Source organism: Lactuca virosa, chromosome 5, assembly GCF_052849685.1.
Source record: "Lactuca virosa cultivar CGN04683 chromosome 5, Lactuca_virosa_CGN04683_v6, whole genome shotgun sequence".
NCBI lineage: Eukaryota > Viridiplantae > Streptophyta > Magnoliopsida > Asterales > Asteraceae > Lactuca > Lactuca virosa.
In genome coordinates this window covers 245,799,474-245,826,147 of record NC_136430.1, presented here as the reverse complement: position 1 = coordinate 245,826,147, position 26,674 = coordinate 245,799,474, and the positions used below count along the sequence as shown (strand labels likewise).

Here is a 26,674-nt window from a genome sequence, read left to right as displayed (position 1 = left end):
ACTTTCATTTTGACTCCGTCGGCTAATTCTCGACCGATCTTAAATTTAACAGCACGAGGAGATTATACTGTTAAATGTCCGCGTAAAATTCATAACTTCTACATACGGACTCCGTTTTCATCTGTCTTTTTACCGTTGAGTTCCTATTAATGAGATCTTCAATTCTCCTTTAGGTCGCGTAGGCCAAAAACTGCTCGATCTAAAATTCGAGTTTCGGGTCGTGCACTGCTATGCCAAATCTTAGAAAATTCATAACTTCCTCATACGAAGTCAGATTTGGGCGTACTTTTTTTGTATGTTATCGGTTTAACGTTTTCTACGACTTTCGTTTATATCGCTAAGGCTAAAAGTCGCTCTATCGTAAATTCACTATTTACGTCTCCCGGTGTCGTGCCGGTTCTGCCGTAAAACTTCGACGGGTCATAACTTCTTCGTTATAACTCGGATTTCGGCGTTCTTTATATGTACGGAAACCTTGAGACGTATTCTACAACTTGGTTAAGATTATTTATTCTAAATAATCTTTTGTCGAAAGTCGTTTTCAACCCCTATTATCTCTAAATTGACTAGCCCGGATCTACGGGCGTTACACACTAGGACTTCTTCCATGAGCATCTTCAATCATCAACTCTGCTTCAACTCGGTTGGTGATGGAAATGCCAGACGATGGGATAACTTCATGGATTATACCAAAAATGTTTCTTTCTGCTAATCGAAAGTGTACTTCTCCCGTACTAGACGTATTATTTAGTAGACGCACTCTAAAGACAAGATATCACTCTTACGATATCTTCCGATAGGTACCATTCAATATCGTAAGCCTTCTCATTTCCTCCATTTACTCAATTAACTACGAGTCTTCACCATGATGTTATGCACACCAAAGCAGTCGTTTAGTGTATCGAGACGAGAATAAAGATAGAGGAAGGTTTAGACGCGTATTCCACCTTATTACTCCGAAAAGTTACATGCCAGTTCTAATATCGTAATTAAACGTTTAGAAGTCTGAACACATAAAAATTCCAAATCCGGTCGGCGACAGACCATTGATCCGATCATATAATGCATATCTTAAATCATTTAGCACATAAAAGCATTTTAGGCAACTTCCCTAATTAAGCTAACGCTTGTGTCTATTCAGGTGTACTACCTAAAATATATTAGACACTCTTCTCACGATCATCGCTTAGCATTCTAAGTTTAAGTCTAGTAATAAATCCATATTCCTAGTTCGCTTAAACTAATGCTCTGATACCAACTGTGACATCCCCATTTTCACGGCCAGAAAAGATCCTAATAATGTTACTATGATTAATTAGAAGCTATATTAAAAATTGCGTAGGCGTAGCTTACTTACAACGGATTTTCTTAAAAACCGGGCTTCGCTTGGAGCAGCGTTTCCGAACCGAAAGACCCTTTTTCTCGGGGATCCGGGAGCCTCGGGGCTTCCTTCGGGTGCTAGGGGGTTTACCTAGGCTTAGGGGGGTTTAGGAACTAGAGAGAGAGTGTAGAGAGAGAGAGAAGACTTGAATTTGTGAGGAAAAAAGGCTGCACCTCGCATCCTTTTATAGCCCTGGAACCTCGGTTACGTTGGGCGTACTCTCGCATCGTACAACACGCGTCATACTTCGGATGGTGGTGCGTGGCTCATTTGGGTTCGCAGAACATAGCTGTATGCTGAGCGTAGTCACCTCGTACGCAGGGCGTACTTCGGTACGCTTGGCGTCCGAAGCTACGCTGGGCGTACCCTCCTCGCACAACTTCGTGATTTCCCCCTCCTACTTCAAAAATTCATATCTTCCGCATTCGAGCTCCGTTTTCGACGTTCTTTATTTCCACGCGTAGGCGGGAACGTACTCTACAACTTTCGTTTAGACTCCGTCGGCTAATTTTGAATTTATTTTAAGAGTTATATTTTTAACAGGCCGGGACAGGATTGGTCCGTTAAAAAATCATAACTTCTTCATCCGACGTCCGTTTTCGTCTGTCTTTTTATCGTTACGCTACTATTAACGAGATCTTCGATTCTCGTTTAGGTTGTGTTGGCTAATATTTGAACTTCGGGCTGTACACTGCTAAGCCGAAACTTCGAAAAATCATAACTTCTTCATACGAAGTCAGATTTTGGCGTTCTTTTTATGTACGCTCTCGGTTTAACGTATTCTACGACTTTCGTTTGGGTCACTAAGGCTAAAAGTCGCTCTATCATAAATTCACTATTTACGCTTCCCGGTGCCGTGGCGGTTCCGTCGCGAAACTTCGACGGGTCATAACTTCTTCGTTATAACTCGGATTTCGGCGTTCTTTATATGCACGGAATCCTTGTGATATATGCTACAACTTGTTTAAGATTAATCCTCCTAAATAATCTTCCATCAAAAGCTCATTTTTGATGCTCTTTGTCTCTAAATTGACTAGCCCGGATCTACGGGCGTTACACTGGCGTACACCGCCCCAGTAAGGAAACCAGACCCTACGACGCAGGGTCAACAACCCACGACTATCATAATAAAATGAGGCCACCTGGCCTATGATCTGCTCACACTTCCGATGCTCTTCCTTCATACCCTCGACATACGCCTCCCGAATTTGTTCCAGCAATGGAGTAATCACTGTCATTCTCAGACATATATTATGAATCGGAACCGCCACTGTCTTGAGGCTAAGAGCATCGGCCACCACATTGGCCTTGCCTCGGTGATAAAGGATCTCTCAGTCATAATCCTTCACCACATCTAACCACTGATGTTGCCTCGTGTTCAGATTTAGCTGATCCATCAGGTACCTCAAGCTCTTGTGGTCCGTGTAAATGGTACAACGAACCCCATAGAGGTAGTGTCGTCAAATCTTGAGGGCGAAAACTACCGCCCCCAGCTCCAAATCGTGTGTCGGGTAATTCGCCTCATGAGGCTTCAACTGCCTTGAAGCTTACGCTATCACGTGACCCCGCTCCATCAACATTGCACCCATACCCGTGATCAAAGAGTCACAATAAACCAAGAAATCGTCGACGCCCTCCAGCAAAGTCAGAATTGGTGCCCCGCACAACCGCTGTCTGAGAGTCTCAAAGGTTGCCTGCTGCTCAGGCCCCCAGCGGAATGTCATCGAATTCTTGGTCAGTCGGGTCAAAGGAACAACAATCTTGGAGGAGTCCTGGATGAATCTCCGATAATAACCCGCTAGACCAAAAAAACTTTGAATCTCAGATGGAGACCTCGGAACCTCCCACTGCATCACGACCTTTATCTTGTTCGGATCGACCAGAATACCCTTCTGGTTGACAAGGTGCCCCAGAAACTGCACCTCGCGCAACCAGAACTCGCACTTGGAGAACCTTGTGAAAAGTCTCTCCCTCCTCAATGTCTCCAGCACCTCCCTCAAATGATCCTCATGTTGCTCATGAGTCTTAGAGTAAACCAGGATGTCATCAATAAAAACTATCACAGACCGATCCATCATCGGTCTGCACACACGGTTCATGAGATCCATGAACGCGACAGGAGCATTGGTGAGCCTAAACGACATCACCACGAACTCATATTAACCATAGCGAGTCTGAAAGGCTGTCTTCGGCATGTCGTCATCTCTGACTCGCATCTGGTGATAACCCGATCGCAGATCAATCTTGGAGAACCAAGATGCACCCTGAAGCTGGTCGAATAAATCATCAATCCTCGGGAGGGGATAATGGTTCTTCACTGTTACCTTATTCAGCTCCCGGTAATCTATACACATCCGATGTGACCCGTCCTTCTTATTCACAAACAGGATCGGGGATCCCTATGACGAACTGCTCGGACTGATAAATCCCTTGTCTAACAGCTCCTGCAGCTGTGTAGACAACTCCTGCATCTCGGGAGGAGCCAACCGATATGGTGCCTTGGTTATCGGAGCCACACCAGGAACCAGGTCAATCCTGAACTCCACCTGCCTCTCCGGAGGTATCCTAGGCAAATCCTCTAGGAACACATCCGGGTACTCCCATATGATCGGTACGTTATGCACGGTCGCCTTACCCTTATCCCGGGTATCCATAACATAGGCGACATAACGTGTGCAACCCTGCTGTAGATAGCGTCTCGACCTCGCTGCTGAACACAAAGTCGGTCCACACTACGGCCTCTCGCCCTGAATCACTAACCCTCCCCCACTTGGGGTCTGAACCCGTACTAGCTGCTCCTCGCAATAGATCATCGCCCCATTGGGGCTCAACAATCCATACCCACGATAACCTTACTCCCTGGCAGGGGATGGGGATTAAATCCACAGGAAACTGCTCATCAAACAGTTGTAGTATACATCCCCGATGAACTTTGCAACCCGAACGATCCTATCATCTGTTATCTCTACATCAAATGGACAGTCTAGCTCCCCTGGAACTCCAACAAATCGCTTGCTAAGCGCGAGCGATACAAAAGATCGGGTAGCCCCTAAGTCAAATAATACCAGAGCAGATATACCGTTCACAAGGAACGATCCCATCACAACATTGGGAGCTGCACGTGCCTCCTCTGCTGTCAGTTGGAAGGCCCTGCTCTTCGCCACCGGCGCCTCTGTCCGGCCCTGACAACCGTCGATAATCCTCAATGTAGTAGGAGCGGGTGCCGCCAGCTGTCCTGTTGCTGTTAAACTCGGACATTGGGACCTCTTGTGGCCCCTCTGATTGCACTGAAAACAAATCAAATCAGATACTGTCGTGGTGATTATGGTAGCAGTACAGTCCCTGCTAACATGACCCGTTCGGCCACACTTGAAGCAACCCGAACTACCCGCCCTACACGTACCCTCGTGCGTCCTCCCACACTTACCGCAACGGCCTCGGCCCTGCTGGCCCTTTCCCTCGGGAATCTACCTTAGGCTTCTTGCCCGAACCCTCTACGCCAGACACCGAATCTGGCTTCCTCTTCCTCTCCATCTCTAAATCAATGTCTCTCTCCCGAGCCCTTGCTATCATATCCTCCAGTGTCTTGCAGTTGGATCGGCTCACAAACTGGCGAATGTCGATCCTCAACATCTCGTGGTACTGGGCCTTTTTCATCTCCTCGTCTGCCACATACTGCGGAACAAGAAGGGCCCTCTCCCTGAACATAGTGGTGATCTTAGTCACCGTCTCAGTCGTCTGCCAAAGATCCTAGAACTCCCTCGCAAGCTGTTGCACCTCAATCACAGGTGCAAACTCGACCCTGAACCTGGCGGAAAAGTCACTCCAGGTCATCGCATCAAGAGCGACATCATCTCCAATGGCATGTCCAACCTCCTCCCACCAATCACGCGTCATGTACTTCAGAAGGCAGGAAGCAAGTCGGACCTTGTCCCCCTCGGGACAACGGCTAGTGCGGAAGGAGTTGGCGACATCAGCCAACCACCTGATGCTAGCAATGGGGTCCCGAGCCCCATGATAGTCTGGAGCTCCACAAGCTCGGAACTCCTTGAATATCATCGTGCGCTCCCCTATCATGGCTGCCATCTCGGTGCATAAAGCACTCAACCTCTCGTTAAGAAACTCCAGTATGCCCTCCTTGACCGTACCGAAGATGATAGGAGTCTGGTCCAATATACTGTGCGTGATCTCAGATGAAATGAACTCCTTCGTCTGATCATCGAGCTGCCCGACTCCAGAGCTGCCAACTGGTCTAGTGCGTAGCGTCACCATACTGAAAATACACCATAAAAAACATCAGAATACTCATCATAACTCGAGGGATCACACACACTACAAGTTCTCTGGATTCATCTCAGCTCTCCTTGACTCTAGTACAAATCATTTGCTTTCAGTAGTACGGGCCCATACTATCTTCCACATCTATCCGTACTTTCCTCAAGAATTTCCTCAACTCCACCAAGTCCCTTCTACTACTACTGCTCTTCACGCTAGTCTCATCCTAGGCTTGTCCTAGGGTAATCTCCAACCCACTCTCTGCCATCAGCTGCATAAGAAGTCCCTGCTATATTCCCCTAACTAACTCGCGAATACCATTAAATATCACTAATACCAGATAATTCTTCGAATGAGAGGTCATACCCTTCAACGGTTAGACTCAAACGAGAGCTGCGAAATAGAGCTAAACCTAACCTTCTGAAATTATTTAGTCCTCGTAATATGTAACTTAACATATTTGTTTACTAGTTAGTTTAAGATAGCTATAACTCCTAAAAGCACAAAGCAAGCATCATTCGAGCATTGAGTAAAAAACCAAGCATATCCTAATCAGGCCATCATATCACTGACTAATCAGTACTAGCATGTAGTTCATAAAGCTCATACACATATAGCAGGCATACAAGGCATCCTTCCTAGATCCTTAGCCCTAATCTAGCATGCAATTCTTATAAGCATATCATAACAAAACAAACATGTATGGGTAACTTGGGAGAACTTACTTGAGCTCGGTTGATTGCATGCACCACACCCTTTTTCTCTTTTCAAAATCCTTTTTATAAAAATGGTTTTCTTTTAAAATTTTTATAAAAGTCCTCAGTTTGAGTTCAGACATACCTGAGAGTATGTCCGAATCCCTCAAACCAAGGCTCTGATACCAAGTTGCAACATCCCAAAAATGATGACCAAAAATTTCACTTTTATTTATTAAATAACCCATATTTATCAAGATCATTCCATCCAAAAACATAAGTCATAGTATAAAATCAGAGTTATCATATGAAAACATCAAAGCTACCGGAAGTACCTGAAACCAAAACTGAAAACTGTAAGCACGAAGCTTAGTGAATTTCCCCCAAACTACCACATACCATACACATAATCATGCTACAAGGAGATACGGGCCCCTCCCACACTCAAGGAGATACGGGCCCCGCCCACACTCGACTAACTAGGAGATACGAGCCTCGCCCACACTCCGCTAACTCTGAGATACGAGCCTCGCCCACACTCAGCTAACTATGAGATACGAGCCTCGCCCACACTCAGCTAACTATGAGATACGGGCCTCGCCCACACTCAGCTATCTATAAAGCACATACAAGTATCACACAAACAACAAGTATAATCAAATCTATCAAACCATATCTATACTCAAATAATGCTATGAGTTACGGGCCTCGCCCACACTCAGCTATCTATGAGATACGGGCCTTGCCTACGCTCAGCTGCTACTCAACACACATAACATATACGGGCCGACTTTGGTGCCTTCGACCCGTTCAAACCAGGAGGAAACTCACCTCACTGTCGGATGATAGTTGAAATGTCTATGCCTGGAATCATCTCTACTCACTCCCTGAACCAAAACAACCTCTTAGATACCCTTCCATACTCATAACCCTTAAGTAGAGTTGGCAATGGGTCGACCTGGGTTGGGTTCGGGTTCAACCCATTTATTAATTGGTTTAAAGATTTCAACCCAACCCAACCTATTTATTTAAATGGGTTGATGTTTCCAACCCAACCCAACCTTTCAGATAAATGGGTTGTCATCGGGTTGACCCGTTTATGTATTTCTCAACCCAACCTATTAAATAAATGGGTTAAACCTAGGTTAACCCATTTAAAATAAAAAAAATTAAATAAATTAATTAGAGATTACATTATTTAAATTATTTACAACTTAAATAAAATTTCAAAGTATGACAAAAACCCAATTCCAATTCATAAATACAAATAAATGTTCAAATAAGATTAAAAATATTTAATTTTGAAGTAATAACATTAAAAATACTTAATTTGGAAGTGGTTTTGGAGAGTATCTAGTGTTGTCGGAGCCAAGAAAAAAGATAAGAATTAGGATTATATTTTTTTAAAACATGAATTATAACACAACATTATAAGTTATAAATTAAAACTTAGATTAATATATTATAATATTTAAATAATTATTAAATTAAATATATATTAAAGTTAAATAGGTTGGTGGGTTGAAAACGGGTTGATAATTTTTACCCAATCCAACCTATTTAATTAAATGGGTTAGGTGAATTGACCCATTTAACTTAAATGGGTTGAAAATCTCAACCCAACCTGCTAATATTGGGTTGGGTTCGGGTTGGGTTAGTGGGTTGGCTCATTTTTTGCCGCCTTTACCCTTAAGGGTCAACTCTGGTCAAGTTAAAGTCAAAGTCAACGCTCCGAGTTGACTCAACTCGTCGAGTTTACCCTTCAACTCGTCGAGTTCTCATGAATCACAGAATCATGAAAATCGCGATCTAACTTGTCGAGTTTTCCTCCAACTCGCTGAGTTCCTCCTTCTCAACAGAAACGGGACTTTACTAGTACAACTCGCCGAGTTCCCTTGTGGACTCGCCGAGTTCCATTAACAGAATCGGGAATGTTCGACCCAACTCGTCGAGTTCCTCTATGAACTCGTCGAGTTCCTTGCATTTCTAGTCTATTCAGCCCCTTTCCTCAGGTCTAAGGTTCCAGAATATAGATCTACATTGTTTCCATGGCATATTTCTGTAAAGTCGATAACTTGATGGCTTTGCATGCCTCAAATGGACCCAATCTCGAGATATAACATCCATGGACATGGTATTTTCTTGGACAAGAACGACTTTAGGATCCTCTTTATGAATCTAAGGACCAAATAACACTGAGAATGGTAGTTTGTAGCATCAGAACTATGAAGGTCATCATGCTTCCAACAATGGGGTCAAAAAGACCCATAAAACAAGACTAAGAGAGATCTAAGCTATTAATCATCAAGTTAGGGACTTTTTACCTCAAAAAGTTGCCAAAGATGGACGAGATCCCAGATCTAGTGCTTCCCTTCAAGCTCAATGACCTTCTAGTTCTTCCAAGTCCTTCACCAAGCACAAAAACACACAAAAATCCACTCAAAACCTCAAGTTTCTCACCAAGGAGCTCACAATACGATTTAGGGTTTCAGGGAGGCTGATGAGAGGCTGTGGGAAAAGATTAAGTCCTTTAAATAGGGTGAAAAACCCTGGAAATTAGGGTTTCCTCCCAGCTGGTCTACTCGTCGAGTTGAGGCCTCTCAACTCGTCGAGTAGGTTACTTAAATCACACGGTCCTGATAATCTCTACTCGAAGAGTTTGGGGCTTCCAACTCGTCGAGTTGCTCTAAAACATGAATAAATTATAAATTAAATGCGTATCAGGAACCAGGCGTTACACCACAACAAGTCCTTGGCGACGGGTCGGATGACGAAGAACAACATCTCAAATATCGAAGCGGTTACCAAACCGATTCCACGACTCACTTGCACATAGAGAAATTCTCATGCGAACTTGCAACTGACCCCATTTCTAAGGTGTGAACTTGAAAAATATGGATCTTACTGTTGGATTAGTGTCTAAGCCCGTAACTATACTTGGTATGTACTTGACCCAGTTGTGCATGGTCCTTTTGGGTTGCCTTCACCAAAGCAACTTGACAAGGTAATTTAAGGAAAGAGAGAGGATATTATGGTTTATTAATATATTATAAGAATAATATATTAAAGGAGAAATCATATTTATTTAATTAGTATTATTCATAAATTAATTAGGAACTAATTGGGTGACTAAAAGAGATTAATTAAATAAAGGGGCTTAAACTGTCAAGTGTGTGATAGTTGAGTTTTGGGCTGGGAAACCTAATGGACTAAGGGGGAACGAAATTATGATGAGGAATCATCATATTTTCGTCCAAGGGCTCTATTCCAGAAGGTTCCTTGGGCTGCTTGGTCATTAAGCTGTCCATTAGGGTTTAGACTGAAACCCTAGCAGCCTACAGTATAAATAGAGACCCTTGCATGCAATTTTCGGCCACTTGTTCCAAGAGAAAACCCTAGGCCGAAAATTAGCATCCTCCTCTCTCTAAAAGTTGCCTTCTTGCTTGTGTGGTGTTTGTGATCCATTAGAGGAGTTACAATTGTGACTCTAAGCTCAAGAGAAGAAGATTCAAGCTACTATTTGAAGAGGTAAACATCTAGATCTGATGTTATATGTTAATTTCGAAATTATATATGCTAGATTAGGGTTTGTAAGTCTTGGATTCATTGCATGTACAATAGAGAAACCTAGATCCAAGCATTAGGGTTTGTATGAGCACATAAGATTGTTCTTATGCATAAAACCCATCAGTGGTATCAGAGCCTTGATTGGTTTCTGTTGTATGTGATGTAATTGTCGAATTCTTGCTGAAAATCGTTTTTCTTGCCTCTGACCGACCCAACTCGGCGAGTCAGTATCTGGACTCGGCGAGTTGGCCCTTCTCGGCGAGTTCAGGACCCTACTCGGCGAGTTTGGGACTCAGACAGAGGATATCTCGGGATTTCTTGCAGTTTTGGTGAAGGATAATTGTCTTATATGTTTTTAACTGATAAAATTCGAATTTTATTGTTATTGAAAGATTATCCTTGCCAAAACACAAGATAATTACCAATTGATTAGATAATAAATTCCTTATATGATTAAAATTGATTATTTGAATTAATTGGGTAACTTATCTTGCAAGAAATTGAATTAGGTCAAATATAGATAATCACTAAATTAATTGTTTGATTTATATTATTTGTTATTTGATCCCTTGTGTTTTGAAAAGTTCAAAACTTGCCCTCAAGTTTTGAAATTAAATTTTTTTTTTGATTAAAAGTTTAATTTTGAAAATTTTAAATTTCAACCCTTAGAATTTTACAAGTTTAAAATTCAATCTTATACTTTATCTATTACACGATTAATATATATATATATATATATATATATATATATATATATATATATATATATATATATATATATATATATATATGTATAAGAATAAGCTAGTCTTATCGCTAGTAGGCCTCATTCACAAAGTCAGTGTATAAGGTGGGTATAAGGTTGCTGCCTATAAAATGGCGCTTAATGGGTGTACACTCACACCCACCGCTTGCTTGACTGGTGGAGGGTCGTTAGCCGAACGGATAGGATAGGGCACTTAATTCCTCATTATAAGTATAATGGAAATATTAAAGTAACTACATTGTTTTATAAATTCCCAATCTTAGTTACTTTAGGGTAAAATGTGAAAATGATGCTATTCCATGGAATTACACTTTGTACCCCTATCAAACGTTAGTGGAGCGTGCGTGGCTAACCGACACACTAATTTGGGATTGACATTGGTGACAAAGGGTGGCTCGATGTTTATCATAGATCAATGGAGCGTGCGTGGCTGACCGGCACATTGATTAGGTGATAAAGACATTGAGTGCACCATGTTGATTCACATGGTTATTCACAACTTGTTTGCGATCCTCGGCATCCCAGTCGCAAATTTGAAGCGCATATCGAGATTTAAACGTGCCATTGAAATGTTCAATGAATCTCAAAAGAAATCTAGGAATTTTCAAATGCATTTAAAACTTAATCTCTTTTCTTTTTTCATGATGAAAATTAGTGAATCGTCATTCACTTACCTTCAAATTATTTACTTTTAGATTACGGCATCCCTTTTCTAAGTTGTAAATAATGTTGTTGGATCCTAACCCTAATTTCTCATTTGGGTGTTTAATTGGGGATTCATTTCTAATCAAACTTTGTTCCTCTCTATTTCAGATGTCAAACGCAAACGCAAACAACAACGCTTCTGGGTCATTCTCGCTGATGAACCTGTGTCAAAAGGTGACATTTGATGGGTCGAACTTCAACGAGTGGATGAGATACATTCGTATTATAACTCACTACGAGGACAAAGAATATGTCCTCGATGAGAAACTAGAAAAGATCAACCCAGAAGTTGCTACTCCTGAAGAGATGGCCGCCTTTTAGGCCCACGAGCGTGATGCTACGAAAGTTCATTGCATCATGCTGGCCACCATGAACCTCGAACTCCAAAAGTCCTATGAGGACATGTATCCACATGAGATGCATCAAGATTTGCTGGACAGGTACCACCAAAGCGCGAGGCAAGAGCGCTATGAGATCATTACTAACATGATCACCGCTAGGATGGGGAGTGGGGAATCTTTAACCGCTCATTTGCAAAGAATGCAAAGGTATGTTGATCGTCTTCTTAAACTTAATGTTAAGTTTGATGAGGATTTGGCTATCGACATCATCCTCCACTCCTTGCCTTCCTGCTAGAACCAGTTCAGAATGACCTACCATATGAACAAGGAAGAGGTCACCCTAAGTAAACTTCAAGGGCTCCTGAGGACAGCTGAGAGCAACCTCAAGGACAAATCTATTGCATCATCCTCTACTGTAGCTGCTCCTGTGTTGGAAATCGGCCAAGGAAAGGGTAAGAAGAGGAAGGCTCCTTCTAAGAGCCACCAAAAGGGTAAGACCCAAGATGGTTCCTCTTCTAGTGTGACCAGAGGAGGTTCTGTTAAGCCCTCTTCTGACCCCAAGGAAGCAGAGTGCTTCTATTGCCACTAGAAGGGCCACTGGAAACGAAGCTGCCCTAAATATCTGCAGGATATTAAGGATGGGAAGATAAAGCCCACCTTTGCAGGTATGTATTTAATTAAATCTAATAACTCATCACTTGCTACTTCATGGGTCCTTGATACTGGATGTGGTTACCACATTTGTTCTGATTTGTAGGGGCTAAGAAAAAGTAGGGAAGTGGAGCATGGGAGAATAAACTTGGTCATGGGAAACAAGAAGTCGTCACCAGTAACCAAGATCGGAGTTTATTCTTTAGTGTTGAGTAATGGGTTAGGACTAGATTTAAATAATTGTTGCTATTCTCCAGATATGGCAAGGAACATCATTTCTTTTCATGGATTATATAGACAAGGTTTCAGATATTCATTTGATAATAGTAATGGTTCTATTAATGTTTATTTGAATGGTGTTTTTTATTTTAATGCATTGCCTTGTAATGGGCTTTATGAATCTGTGTTGATTGTAGATAATTTAGGAAATGGTGTCTTGAATATTGATTTGTCCAATAGTTTGGACAAAGCATGCTTGTGGCATTGTCGCCTTGGCCATGTTAACAAGAAACGCATAGCCCAACTCCAAAAGGATGGAGTCTTGGAGTCGTTCGACCTTAGGGACGATGACGTGTGTGAATCTTGTTTACTTGGGAAGATGACCAAGTCACCCTTTACGGGCACATGTGAAAGGGGTGAGGGTGTATTGGATCTCATACATACTGATGTATGTGGACCCTTTAGATCCACCACAAGGGACGCTTGTCACTTCTACGTGACTTTTACAGACGATTATAACAGATATGGATATATCTACTTGATCAAGCAAAAGTCAGAAACCTTTGAAAAGTTCAAAGAGTTTAAGAATGAAGTGGAGAATCAGCTGGACAGGAAAATCAAGATGCTTCGATCTGATCGAGGGGGAGAGTACCTAAGTCTTGAGTTTCACGACTATCTAAAAGAATGTGGAATAGTTTCGCAATTGACGCCTCCTAGAACGCCACAATTGAATGGTGTGGCCGAGAGACGTAATCGAACCGTGTTGGACATGGTTCGTTCTATGATGAGTCGTGCTTCGTTACCAATCTCATTCTGGGGGTATGCCTTAGAGACTGCCGCCCATATCCTTAACTTAGTTCCCACCAAAAAGGTTGCCAAAACACCTCACGAGATGTGGACAGGGAAAGCTCCCTCGTTAGTGCATATCAAGGTTTGGGGTTGTGAAGCTTTCGTAAGACGAGAGACTCACGACAAGCTAGAACCTCGTAGTGAGAAGTGTTATTTCATCGGCTATCCATAGAAGTCTTTTGGCTATCGCTTCTATAGACCAAGTGACAATGTTGTCTTTGTTGCTAGGAGAGGGGTTTTCAGAGAGAGAGAGAACTCATAAGTCAAGGAGACAGTGGGAGTCAGATTGACCTTGAAGAGCTTCAAGAGTCAGGAAATGAAGGAACCTCTGACACTAGCGCTCAACCTGAGGAGGAAAATCCTGTTGAACCAATTGACCAGTCCTTACCTCTTAGACGTTCGAATAGAGTTAGTGTTCCACCCCAGTTTTATGGTTTCCATAGTACTACTGACGGGGATACGTTTATTAGTGATAGTACACTAGTAAATATGGACGAACCTAATAGCTATAAGGAAGCCATGGCAGGCCCAGAGTCTGCTAAATGGAAAGAGGCAATGGACAGCGAGATTCAGTCCATGTATGACAACCAAGTTTGGAATTTTGTTGATAATGTACCAGGTCGTAAGACAGTCGGGTGCAAGTGGATCTTCAAGAAGAAGACAGACATGGATGGGAAAGTGCACACTTATAAAGCGCGATTGGTCGCGAAGGGCTTTACTCAAACTCCTGGAGTTGACTATGATGAGACCTTCTCGCCAGTTGCCAAGATAAAGTCCATTAGGGTAATGCTCGCAATAGCTGCGTTTCATGATTATGAAATTTGGCATATGGACGTAAAAACCGCTTTCCTAAATGGGAAGTTGGCTGAGGATGTTTACATGAATCAACCAGAGGGTTTTGTCGATGCGAAGCATCCCAATAGGGTGTGCAAGCTTGAAAAATCCATTTATGGATTAAAGCAAGCGTCTCGCAGATGGAATCTTTGTTTTGATGAGAAGGTCAAAGAGTTTGGCTTTCTGCGAAGCGAATATGAGTCATGTGTGTATGTTAAGGCCAGTGGGAGTATAGTGAGCTTCCTCGTATTGTATGTCGATGACATACTACTAATAGGAAACGACATCTCAACCTTGCAGGAGGTCAAGTCCTGGCTTGGGAAATGTTTCGCTATGAAGGACCTCGGAGAGGCTTCGTATATTATGGGAATAAGGATAGTGAGAGACAGAAGTAAGAGACTGATAGGACTCAGTCAGGATACGTACTTGGAAAAGGTACTAAAACGTTTTAGTATGGAAAATTCCAAGAAAGGGGAGTTGCCAATTCAATGCAATACCAAACTGAGTAAGACTCAGAGCCCGAGTACAGAGGCAGAGATAGCTGATATGAGCCGAGTACCTTACGCTTCCGCAGTTGGCTCAATTATGTACGCTATGACATGTACTCGCCCTGATGTGGCCTTCGCTTTGAGAATGGTCAGCAGATATCAAGGGAACCCTGGTAGAGCACATTGGATTGCTGTCAAGAATATTCTTAAGTACCTACGAAGGACCAAGGAATGGTTTCTAGTCCTCGGTGGAAGTGATGACTTAAGGGTGAGAGGGTACAGTGACGCTAGTTTTCAGACGGATCGGGATAATTACCGATCACAGTCGGGCTGGGTCTTTACCCTGAATGGAGGAGCAGTGACTTGGAAAAGTTCCAAGCAAGAGACCGTAGCTGATTCAACGTGCGAATCAGAGTACATTGCGGCAAGCGAGGCGTCAAAGGAGGCTATATGGTTGAAGAACTTCATAGGAGACCTTGGAGTTATGCCATCCATAAAAGAGCCAATGGAAATTTTCTGTGATAATGAAGGAGCGGTTGCCTTGACCAAGGAACCAAGGGATCATGACAGATCTCGACATATCGACAGGAAATACCATTTTATTAGACATCGGGTAGAAGAGGGACTCCTCGTTGTGAAGAGGGTATCGTCAGAAGATAACCCAGCAGACCCCCTTACGAAGGGACTGAGTAGGGTCAAGCATTTGAAGCACGCTCGGAGCGTTGGGCTAAAGGACGATATTAGTTTAGATTAGATAGATAGGAAACTTGTAATGGATAATTTTGTATTCAACATTTGATGATTAAATAAAGGTGTGTTATTTAAGAAAGTTACTATCTTATGTTGATTATTTATCTATTGTTTCGATTTTGCATGTTTTGACTTCCTGAATAATAGGATTATTCGAACAGTCCACAATCGCTCATATGTTAGAAGTAGATATGAAAGAAGATTGTCATAAATTTGTTTGTAGATTGTCTAAAAGGTTTTAGACATAGCAAAGGTTTGCTACAAAGTTTATGAGTGCTTATGAAATGTGTTTTGAGCATTGGAATAAACCCGCACTTGCTAGTATCACTTCATGAAAGTTATCACAAGTGATCGCAAGATGATAATATCATATAATCTTTAAACCTAGAGATATGGTTATTGTTTGCTAGTTGAATATGCATTGATAATACGAAACCGCATTAGTAACTTGATGTTATAAAACGTATTATTGTGTGTAACTTAGCTAGTGGATAATAAAAGCATATAAGTCGAAGTTTTTTGTTCCTTTTATTCTAAGAGTATAAAAGCGATATCTTGGCCACTCGATGATTTGGTTTGACTTATGTGCCGGGCCCGGTCAAAATGAGGTTGATGTGTTCAACTGAATTCTATGTCGAACAAATCAGAGATCGATAAACAAATGATGAACAATAAGTATTGTAAGCATGATATCTAGAACAGAGGATTATACGATCCCTTATCTGAAGGACAGGATTTTGATCATAGTTGACAGAAGCGTATAAGAGCTACGATTGCTAACTGGATTCTGAAGTCATATGTGAGATATAGTTACTAGACTTATCCAAGTGGGAGACTGTTGGATTAGTGTCTAAGCCCGTAACTATATTTGGTATGTACTTGACCCAGTTGTGCATGGTCCTTTTGGGTTGCCTTCACCAAAGCAACTTGACAAGGTAATTTAAGGAAAGAGAGAGGATATTATGGTTTATTAATATATTATAAGAATAATATATTAAAGGAGAAATCATATTTATTTAATTAGTATTAGTCATAAATTAATTAGGAATTAATTGGGTGACTAAAAGAGATTAATTAAATAAAGGGGCTTAAACTGTCAAGTGTGTGATAGTTGAGTTTTGGGCTGGGAAACCTAATGGACTAAGGGGGAACGAAATTATGATGAGGAATCATCATATTTTCGTCCAAGGGCTCTATTCCAGAAGGTTCCTTGGGTTGCTTGGTCATTAAGCTGTCCATTAGGGTTTAGACTGAAACCCTAGCAGCCTACAGTATAAATAGAGACCCTTGCATGCAATTTTCGGCCACTTGTTCCAAGAGAAAACCCTAGGCCGAAAATTAGCATCCTCCTCTCTCTAAAAGTTGCCTTCTTGCTTGTGTGGTGTTTGTGATCCATTAGAGGAGTTACAATTGTGACTCTAAGCTCAAGAGAAGAAGATTCAAGCTACTATTTGAAGAGGTAAACATCTAGATCTGATGTTATATGTTAATTTCGAAATTATATATGCTAGATTAGGGTTTGTAAGTCTTGGATTCATTGCATGTACAATAGAGAAACCTAGATCCAAGCATCAGGGTTTGTATGAGCACATAGGATTGTTCTTATGCATAAAACCCATCACTTACACCCATGATCGAACCAATTCCTTACTACTTCGAAACCATGAAAACCCCCTACCCATCCTGTTATTCAAACCCGACATGCCTGCCTAGCGAACTCCTTGAATTCTCGTTGATACCACTAAAGATCTGACTGGTTGTTGGTCTCCTAAGCATAATACTCAAGCCTCTTCTAAACACGGCCCACGGTATGCAAAATAGCATATGAAGATTCTCAAGACCATCATGAAGAAACTCAAATTCTAGGAGGAGACTTAGACAGACCACACATAACATCTCACACACAATCATGTAATCATAAACACATTTAATAAGAGCACGAAAGAAGTGTTTACATCACATAACTGTGATGCCAACTGATGGAACTCGGATCCCCTTGGACTGGGACTACAATGCTTGGCTCCTCACCACAAGAACCTCCACCCTGTCCTTACGACCATCAGTACTCCTCAGAGTGGCTGGAGCAGGTGCCCTCACTGCTCCTCTCATCAACTCCGGACAACCGACCTTCTTGTGGCCCACTTGGTTGCAGTGAAAACACATCAGAAATAATCCTCTAGGGTAATCCCTACTGAAATGACCCATAAATCCGCAACTGAAACATCCCCTCCCTATCTCCTGAAAGCCTCCCACATGGGTCCTCCCACACTTGGGCACAGCGGCCTCAACCCTGGTGGACTCCCAAACTTGAATCCTGAGTCCTGGGCCTCTTCGCTTGGCCTACTGTGGTCTGAATCTGAACTACTTTCCTCTTCTCGAGGTGCTCCAAATCAATCTCCCGCTCTCGGGCTCTAACAAACATATCATTCAGGGTCTTTCACCCTGAAAAGCTTATCAATTCACTGATTTCATCCCCCATCATATCTTGATACCTCACATTCTTCATTTTCTCGCCTGTCGCATCCTGCGAAACCAACAAAACCCTCTCCCGAAATAAGGGAGTCCGCGCTCCCGACTGTCATGCTGCGATCTCAGCCTAAAAGGCCTCGAGTCACTCATCCAACAACTCCATAATCCCAGTGCGGTAAGTGCCCAGACGCTCATCCAAAATCTCCAAGATCTCATCCTTGATCGTACCAAAAATCACAGCAGCCTGCTCCAAAATACCGTGGGTGATCTCCGACGAGATGAACTCCCGCATGCGCTCATCCATCAACTCGGTACCAGCACCTGAGCCCAAACTAGAACCTGAACCTCCTCTACATGTGCTCATTACCATTCTGAAAAGCAGCCGCACAATGATCAAAACATTCTTAAAGAATCCTCATCCCACAAGCTTCTTAGATTCTTCGTGACTGTCCTCGAGTCGAGTATGGATCATGTGCTTTCAGCAGTACGGGCCCAATACTACCTTCCATACCTATACATACTTTTCTCAAGAATCATTTCGAATCCTCCAAGTTACTTTCCCAAAGTGGTACTCCAGATACCCGCTAAGCAGCACAACCAACCCACTAAAGCACTTCCTAGGCTTTCCTAGGCTCCCGACCTTACCCTGTCATCAGTTGTTAAAGAACTCCCAATAATATCAATTAACTACTTCATGAATACAATCACATGCAATAAATCTTAGATAATCCTGTGAGTAAAAGACTCATCCCTTCAACAGTTGGACTCAGACAAGAGCTGTGCAACAAGGTCAAGTCAATCACTCTAAGATTATTTAACCTGTGCAGCATGCAACTTAAAATATTCACTCAATAGTTAATTCACATCATCAAGAATCCCACAAAGCATAAAGCAAGCAGCATTCGGGCAATAACACTCTAAACCACCAGCCGAACAGAGGATATCACAAGCTCACTTACTACCATTTTTTTTAATCTAAAACATCATTCAATTCCTCTTAGGCGGCCATGCATCACATATCAGGCCAATCCATACAATCATCTGAAATTCATACTAGCATGCAACTCAAAAGCTCAAACAACAGGCATACAAAGGCATCTCTCCTAACATAAAATCCTGAGCAGATCCCTAACCTTAATCTAGCATGTAATTCTCATAACATATAACATAACAAACATGTATGGGTATTCCAGAAATCACTTACTCGAGCTCGGTTGATTGCACGCACCACCCCCTTTCTTTTATTAGAAAGTCTTTTTTATAAAAAATTTCTTTTTATGAAAAATCTACCAAACCCTCAGTTTGAGTTCAGACACACCCGAAGGTATGCCCGAATCCCTCAAACCAAGCTCTGATACCAACTTTTAACGTCCCAAAAATTATAAGGTATTATTTTTTTTAAATCAACCATAAACACCATTTAATCACTTTAATCATTCAAAGGTATATCAGGGTAAAAATAGTTATCAAAGTACAATTCCCAAAATCATAAAGTGCGGAAACATGGGTGGATGCGTTGTGATCAAGCTGAGCCCTTCGCTCTCCAACCAGAAGTACCTGGAAATAGTTTAAACATAAACCATAAACACAAAGCTTAGTGAGTCCCCAAAATATCGCATACCATACATATCTACCAGCTCAAGGCTGTGTCGGGTCTGTTTCAACCCCGAGTCCATTTCAACTCATGCGTCCGCCCAAGCCGTACTGGATCTATTTCACCCCCGAGTCTATTTCAAAAAATATGTCTACACAAGGCTGTACCAAGTCTATTTCACCCCACATACATATAGCAAACAAGCACACATGCATATAACACATATAGCAGGAGTCACAAAGACTACAAGCACATAACATATCCTAGTGTCCTGTATTATAGTGAGCAAACTCACATCGGTCTGTTGTCAGTCAAACAGATGCTCGGGCTGCTAAACCGGAGAATCCCAGTGATAACCAATCAAATAAAATCCCAATTAATAATTGGTCCATAAACCATAACTGGGAATCTAGTTCATTTGTCCAACACCCAGGGTAAAAGACCATTTTACCCTTCCCTTACTTGGCCCAATAACCGAGGCCTAAACTCAATGGCACTAAAAGCCCAATAATGGCCCAATTTCTAAAGGAAACCCAAAGTGCAATATGGGCCCAAATCCAAGAAGGCCCAAAGCCTCAAAATAGCCCAAAGTCAGAAAGGTTAGTGGCCCAACAAAGCCCAATACCCTAATAGTCCAAATGTGGCCCAAATCACAAAAAGTCAACGCAAGTCAACAGTTGGTGAGTACGCCCAACGTACTCGGACTTACACCCGGCGTACGCATGTTTAGTCCAGTACGTGCAACGTACTCTAGAGTACGCCTAACTTACTGGTCAGTCCCCATTTCTCAATTCGAATGACTTAATCCATTAAGCCCACAAACGCCGAAACCTTAGATCTACTGCTAAATAAAGTCTTAATACATAAAGTTGGCAACTTTACACCTTTGCACATCTTAATGGGACCCAATACCTATTTTTATCCATCTAAGTCCATAATATGGATACCAACTCTTGCATGGTTCATCAAACCCCATCAAGATGACATTTTTATGCCCTAACAACATCAAAAATGCTAAGATCTAACATTCTAAGCTTCCAAGAGTAGCTCATACTTACAAGGATGACTCAAGGGACCATATTAAGCTCAAAACAAGCCCTAAATTAGATCTAACACTTGGAGTCATGAAGATAAGAGCTTTATACCTTCAAATGCTAACAAAGTTGATGAAGACTCTGGATCTTTAAGTTCTAATCCAACCAAAGCTTCACCACCAAGATCTTCCTTCTTCAAAGAGTACCAAAATGCCAAAAGATCACCACCAAGGCTCAAAGCACACAAAACAAGTTAGGGTTTCATGGGGAGTCTTTAGAGGGAAGGAGGTTGATGATAAGAAGGTCCAAGAGAAAGATAAAGTGTTTAAATAGGGTCCAAACCCTAAAAATTAGGGTTTGTCCCAAATGTCCGAACGCCCAACGTTTGGCACGTACGCTCAGCGTACGTGGTTGCCTTCCACGATCAAACTCGAGCCCTGTACGCCCAGCATACTCCCTGTACGCCCAACGTACACGACTTAGCCTAAAATCCTCATAACTTCAAACGGTCATAACTTCTCCGTCCTAATTCCGTTTTCAGCGATTCTTATATCCACGAAAAGGTGTTGAGGAGCTCTACAACCATATATATTTACTTTTGACTTAAAACACGTCGAACTAAAATCCTTAAATTCAAGAAAATGTCCAAATCATCACTTTACCAATATACCCTTGGGCTCCAAAACATAAACCGAACACTCGGTACCCACAACCCACATTGTCCACCACCAAATGGGTCTAAACCTCTAAACCTTACATCATCAGGTCATGGCTCTGAATTATGCAACGACCCGGTGTTACAGTTGCATTGCGTATATTGATATATGCATTATGATGTATACTTGGTGCATTAAGATGTTGATCATGCTTTTTTAATTCATCACATGGTATTTATATATCATAAATTATCATTATCATGTGGGGTTGGGAATGTAATGGTCCAAACAAATGTGACTTGTTATAGTACAAAGCTTTCATATTCTAGATCGTTTTAGATATGCGAAGAGTACATATTGATCTGAAGTGATCATCGTTAGGATATCTTGAATTCTTAATGGTGGTTGTAGTCAAAATTGTCCAAATTGATAAAAGTAATATGTAACGTAACATTTATAAATTATAATTTTTTTTATCAAAGTTAAATTACTATTTTATCATTTATCCTTATTAATTTAAATCATATAAAATATATTCACCTAGTTTTTGGCATATTAGAGATTGGTTATAGAATTGAAATTGTATAAACAGAATGATTGGAAAATAAGTATGGAAATGATTACCTCCATAATTTTGTGAGATATTCTAATCAACACAACAATTTCGATAATTAGTTGTTGATTTCTTATAATTGTATTTAGAATGTTTATCCTTTCCATACATTGTATGATTGATAAAAGAGATTTTCTAATATGTTTAGTAAAGACACATATAAGAAACATCAATTAATTACAAATATTATCATAATTAAATGTAAAATACATTAATTATAAGGAATATTACCATAATTAAATATGAAATGCATTAATAGTCTTCATAATAAATGTATTTTGAATTTAATTATAGTAATATTTTTCATAATTAATATTTTTTATATGTGACCTAATTAATTAATTGATAAAAACGTTCAAGTAAATTATGTCATGTTATTATGCTTTTATATACATGTAGTACAATTTCAAAACACCATACTACAACTTTGAAATTCCTTTATCTTTAGTTTCTATACTTCTAAATGTTAGTTTGTGTGGACATGGAGTTCATTTGTGCCTGATATGAATTTTGCCAAACACACCCTAACCTAAGCTATTATATAAATTTTTGGTAAAAGTAATAGCTTGTGATATATATATATATATATATATATATATATATATATATATATATATATATATATATATATATATATATATATATATTAGTTTAGACTTTAGAGTGTAGATAAACGGTTTACCTTTTAATGTTTTTATAGCCAAATTACATGAATAACTATTACATTTTGAATAACTCTTCATATTAAATATTATGGTTTTATTTATTTTAACTAAATTATATAAAGTTTAGATATTCTAAATTTATCTTTTTAACATGTTTATAACAAGTATTTCAATCAATTTTATTATGAATTGTATTTTAGAAATCGTATAACCATTATATCTTTATATAATTTGGGGAGTTTTACTTTACTGTCTGAATGTCATCTAATATTACGAGTTTACAGATTAGCATATTCTGTTGTTTAGTCAAGAACAATCTAATCGATTCAAAAAATAAGATTTATTATAATTTATATTGTGTCCATATATGTTTTTTTTCATTACCTTACTTTCATATTTTAAATAAAACAATGGTATTATCATGTACGATGATGATTTTATCACTAACATTGAGTTAATGAATATTGTTGATGGTTTAAAACCATTTTAGATATAAAATGAAAATAACGATGATATATGAACAAAACATCAGATATTATATAAATAAAACTGTTTGCAAATTTATAATTAATGATTGCATTTTCTTATAGTTTTTGTGTTATTTTTATGTGTTCATGTATATTTCTTACAATACCTTAATTTTTAACTTGTGATATAACAATTGTATTTCCAATATTGATTGTGTTTGTTTTTTTAGTATATTCAATTTTATATTTCATTATACAATATCATAATTTTTTTCATTAATCTACACATAAAGAGCATCGCACGTGACACGTATTTTCAAAACATTTTAAATATTAATTTGAATTAACCATTTAAAGACATATCATCTAACTTTATAAACTAATAACTGTTTGAAAATCATATTATATTTTTGATGTATCAATATTATTTTAATTTGTTAAGCGTTGGTTCTACAACATAAGTAAAGTACTTAAATGATCCAACCATAAAATATTTAATCATTTCTACACCTATGTACATAAAATTGTCGAAAAGCTCAATAAATTTATGAAGCCATGTCTTCTTTCTAGACCAAAAAAAAATAGTAAAAAAAACATGAAAAGGTATCATATCTATCACTACCATCACATTAACAATCATTTTTATAGACAAAAAACATGTGCCGTGATGGCTATTGTTTCTTTTAAATCGCAATTCCTTTTTAAATAAAATGAATAACAAGTTTGATAATTATGTTAGACTTACTCATGAAATATGATAAGATACAAAATGATAGTTAGTTATTCTTAACATACTGCACTCGTCGTTTTTCAGTTTTTTTATGTTATGTTATCTAATAAAGTGGTATAACTGATACGGTTTTAAAAACATCCCAAACAAAATTATATATTGTTACTTGAATACGTTAATACAATATATAAAGATATATTAATGGAAAATAACAAAAGGGGATGTAGCTCAGATGGTAGAGCGCTCGCTTAGCATGCGAGAGGTACGGGGATCGATACCCCGCATCTCCATTTTGTTTTTTTTCTTTTCTTTAAAGTTGTAACCCTGGAGTTCTGGAAAGTTACATATCAAGTCCTTAAACAATTCTTTATTCTTCCTTTGACCCGCCCAGAACTTCATAAACATGCCGTCTCAACTCTCAAAATACGTATTCAAAAAAAGAAATCGTATAGCAGTTATGACAACTTAGTTTAACTTTAATAAAATGACAACATTAATAAATAATCATAAACCAACGAGATAAAATGATGAGGAAAAAAGACCTTACATGAAAATAACTAATTTGATATAATTATGAGAATATAACTATATAGTTTATTTACCCATGATTTGTCTTACTATAAAGGTAAAAAGAAGTCCATCTCTCCTTAATTTATTTTTGTTGTAAACTAGTTTTTGCAGAAACTAAGGTTAGCTTTGGAATAAAGTTAGCTTTGGAGTAGGGACAACAAAGTCGCTTTGGCCGAGTGGTTAAGGCGTGTGCCTGCTAAGTACATGGGGTTTCCTCGCGAGAGTTCGAATCTCTCAGGCGACGTTTTAATTTTTACTTTTATCTTGTTTTTTAATAATGACCTAAGATTAAGAGTAAATTACACGAATGGTCCCTATGATTAGGGATAATTTGCATGTTTATCCATAGCTTTTTTTTTAATCTTAGACGATCTGTATGTTTTTGTTGTGGCCTTGATCTTATGAGACTTAAAAAGACTATTTTACCTTTAAAATTTTCATTTTTAATTTATTATTTATAATTTACTAATATTAACATAGGCCACAAGTATTTTAATTTTAATTTTATGAAATTGGAGAATCCATCTCTTCCCATCCTCAGGCACAATCTGACAAACAGTGGTGAATCTAGAACCAAAATCAACGTGGTTCCTTATATAAATGAAATGGAAAAAAGTATGAAAATGTAGGTCTTTTGGCAAAAATAAGGTAGTTCCTTATGTTTTTTTATATAAAATTGTTGTATTAAAAAAGAAAAAAAGTAGGTCCTAGGACCCACCTTCACATAGTGTAGTTACGCCCCTGCTGGCAAATACCACCGGCCACCATCTCACGTCAAAATTTTCGGCCAACAAGAAATACCTTATCCCTACTAGGAAAAAAAAATACTCAAAGTATCTACTAGTAACATTGATACCAAATCTAGAAGGGAAAAAAAAGCAAAATAATAAAATCTACAGAAATTCTAGAAATACATTCAAATCCATACATCAAATATATTCAAACCCATAAATCAAATACATTCAAACCCAACAGGTAATCGTTTGATTTCTGGGTCAAAAACAAATCAAAACAAGAGAATTTATACAACTTATTTCTATGTCAAATCCACAAATAATAAAAAAACATAAAATATATACATTGAGATCACTATATATTCGCAGAAATAATATACATTAAAAAACAGAAGAGATGGAAGACGAGATGGCTCTTATGAACGTCATCCCCCATAGATCTAAGAAGGTTGCTACATGGCTTCAAAATTTGAATCCCAAAAAATCACCGGAGTCCTTGAATCCATATTTTTTATTAGAGACTCCGCCGACGGTGATTTCTTCCGATATTAGGGTTCGATGGTTGCGAAGCATAATTTTATACGATAGTGGGGAAGGAAACATAGAGAACAAGATGGAAGTAACCTTAGACCATCTCCACTGGATCTCTATTTGTGTTATAGAGGCCAAAAATGCTCCAATCAACTACTAAAAGTAGCCTTTATTTTTGTGGGTGGGAAGAAAATTGACCTCTATATATATAGAGGTCACTATTCATAACACGTAAACACTTTTTCCTTTTAAATGATATTATTTTACTTGCTTTTTAGTTTTTATAATTATTGTTTATATTTTATATATTAAAATATGTTTTAGTGTAATCTTTTAGTGTGTTGTTGGAGTTAAAATGAGTTTTGGTGCTAGTTTTACACAAAAATGGTTTAATTTTTAGTGATAAGGTTGGAGTTGGTCTAAGGGGGAAATGTGATAGGGTGGGCCCAACATTTTATAAACCAGTTTCTTTAATAAATAAATAATAATTAAGCATTAAATTAGATAAAAAGAAAAAGGAAATATACATAGGCAATACAGTCTTTTTAAGTATGGTAGAGACCGAACGTGCAATAAAAACATACAATATAGATGGTACAAATAAAAAAATAAGGACCAAACATATAAATTACCTAAATCACAGCGACCATTCGTGTAATTTACACTACTGTTAATTTGAGGAATTGCATCCTATTTTTAGAATGTGTACAATGCTCTAATACGTGCCTTTACAAAATTTATTTGTTTTTGTTTAAAACATAAATGCTCTTCATTTACACCAAGGCACCTTAAAGCAAGAAATACATTTTAAAATTTTAATCAAATTTGGTCCCCTATGGTATACTATTTTTTTAGGATGGGTCGAAACACAATTTCGTCACTTTAGAAACGATATACAATGAGAAACATAACATAGTGAGAAATTCACCTGAATCGAAAAATCGGAGAAGCACAACATGTAACACCCGATTCCTGGTACGTATTTAATTCAAGAATTTTATGTATTTTCTCTGGGACTCGACGAGTTGGTGGCCCAACTCGTCGAGTAGAGTCGTGATCCGCGGGGTGTTTAAGTGACCTACTCGACGAG

General features: G+C 39.2%; 2 non-coding genes across 2 annotated transcripts; both read left to right on the top strand.

Moving 5' to 3' along the window:
- The first annotated feature begins 23,966 nt into the window (after window positions 1-23,966).
- TRNAA-AGC (transfer RNA alanine (anticodon AGC)) lies at window positions 23,967-24,039 on the top strand. The gene has a single exon. It is a non-coding gene; the product is annotated as a tRNA-Ala (tRNA).
- Window positions 24,040-24,481: 442 nt separating this feature from the next.
- TRNAS-GCU (transfer RNA serine (anticodon GCU)) lies at window positions 24,482-24,563 on the top strand. The gene has a single exon. It is a non-coding gene; the product is annotated as a tRNA-Ser (tRNA).
- The last annotated feature ends 2,111 nt before the right edge of the window (window positions 24,564-26,674 follow it).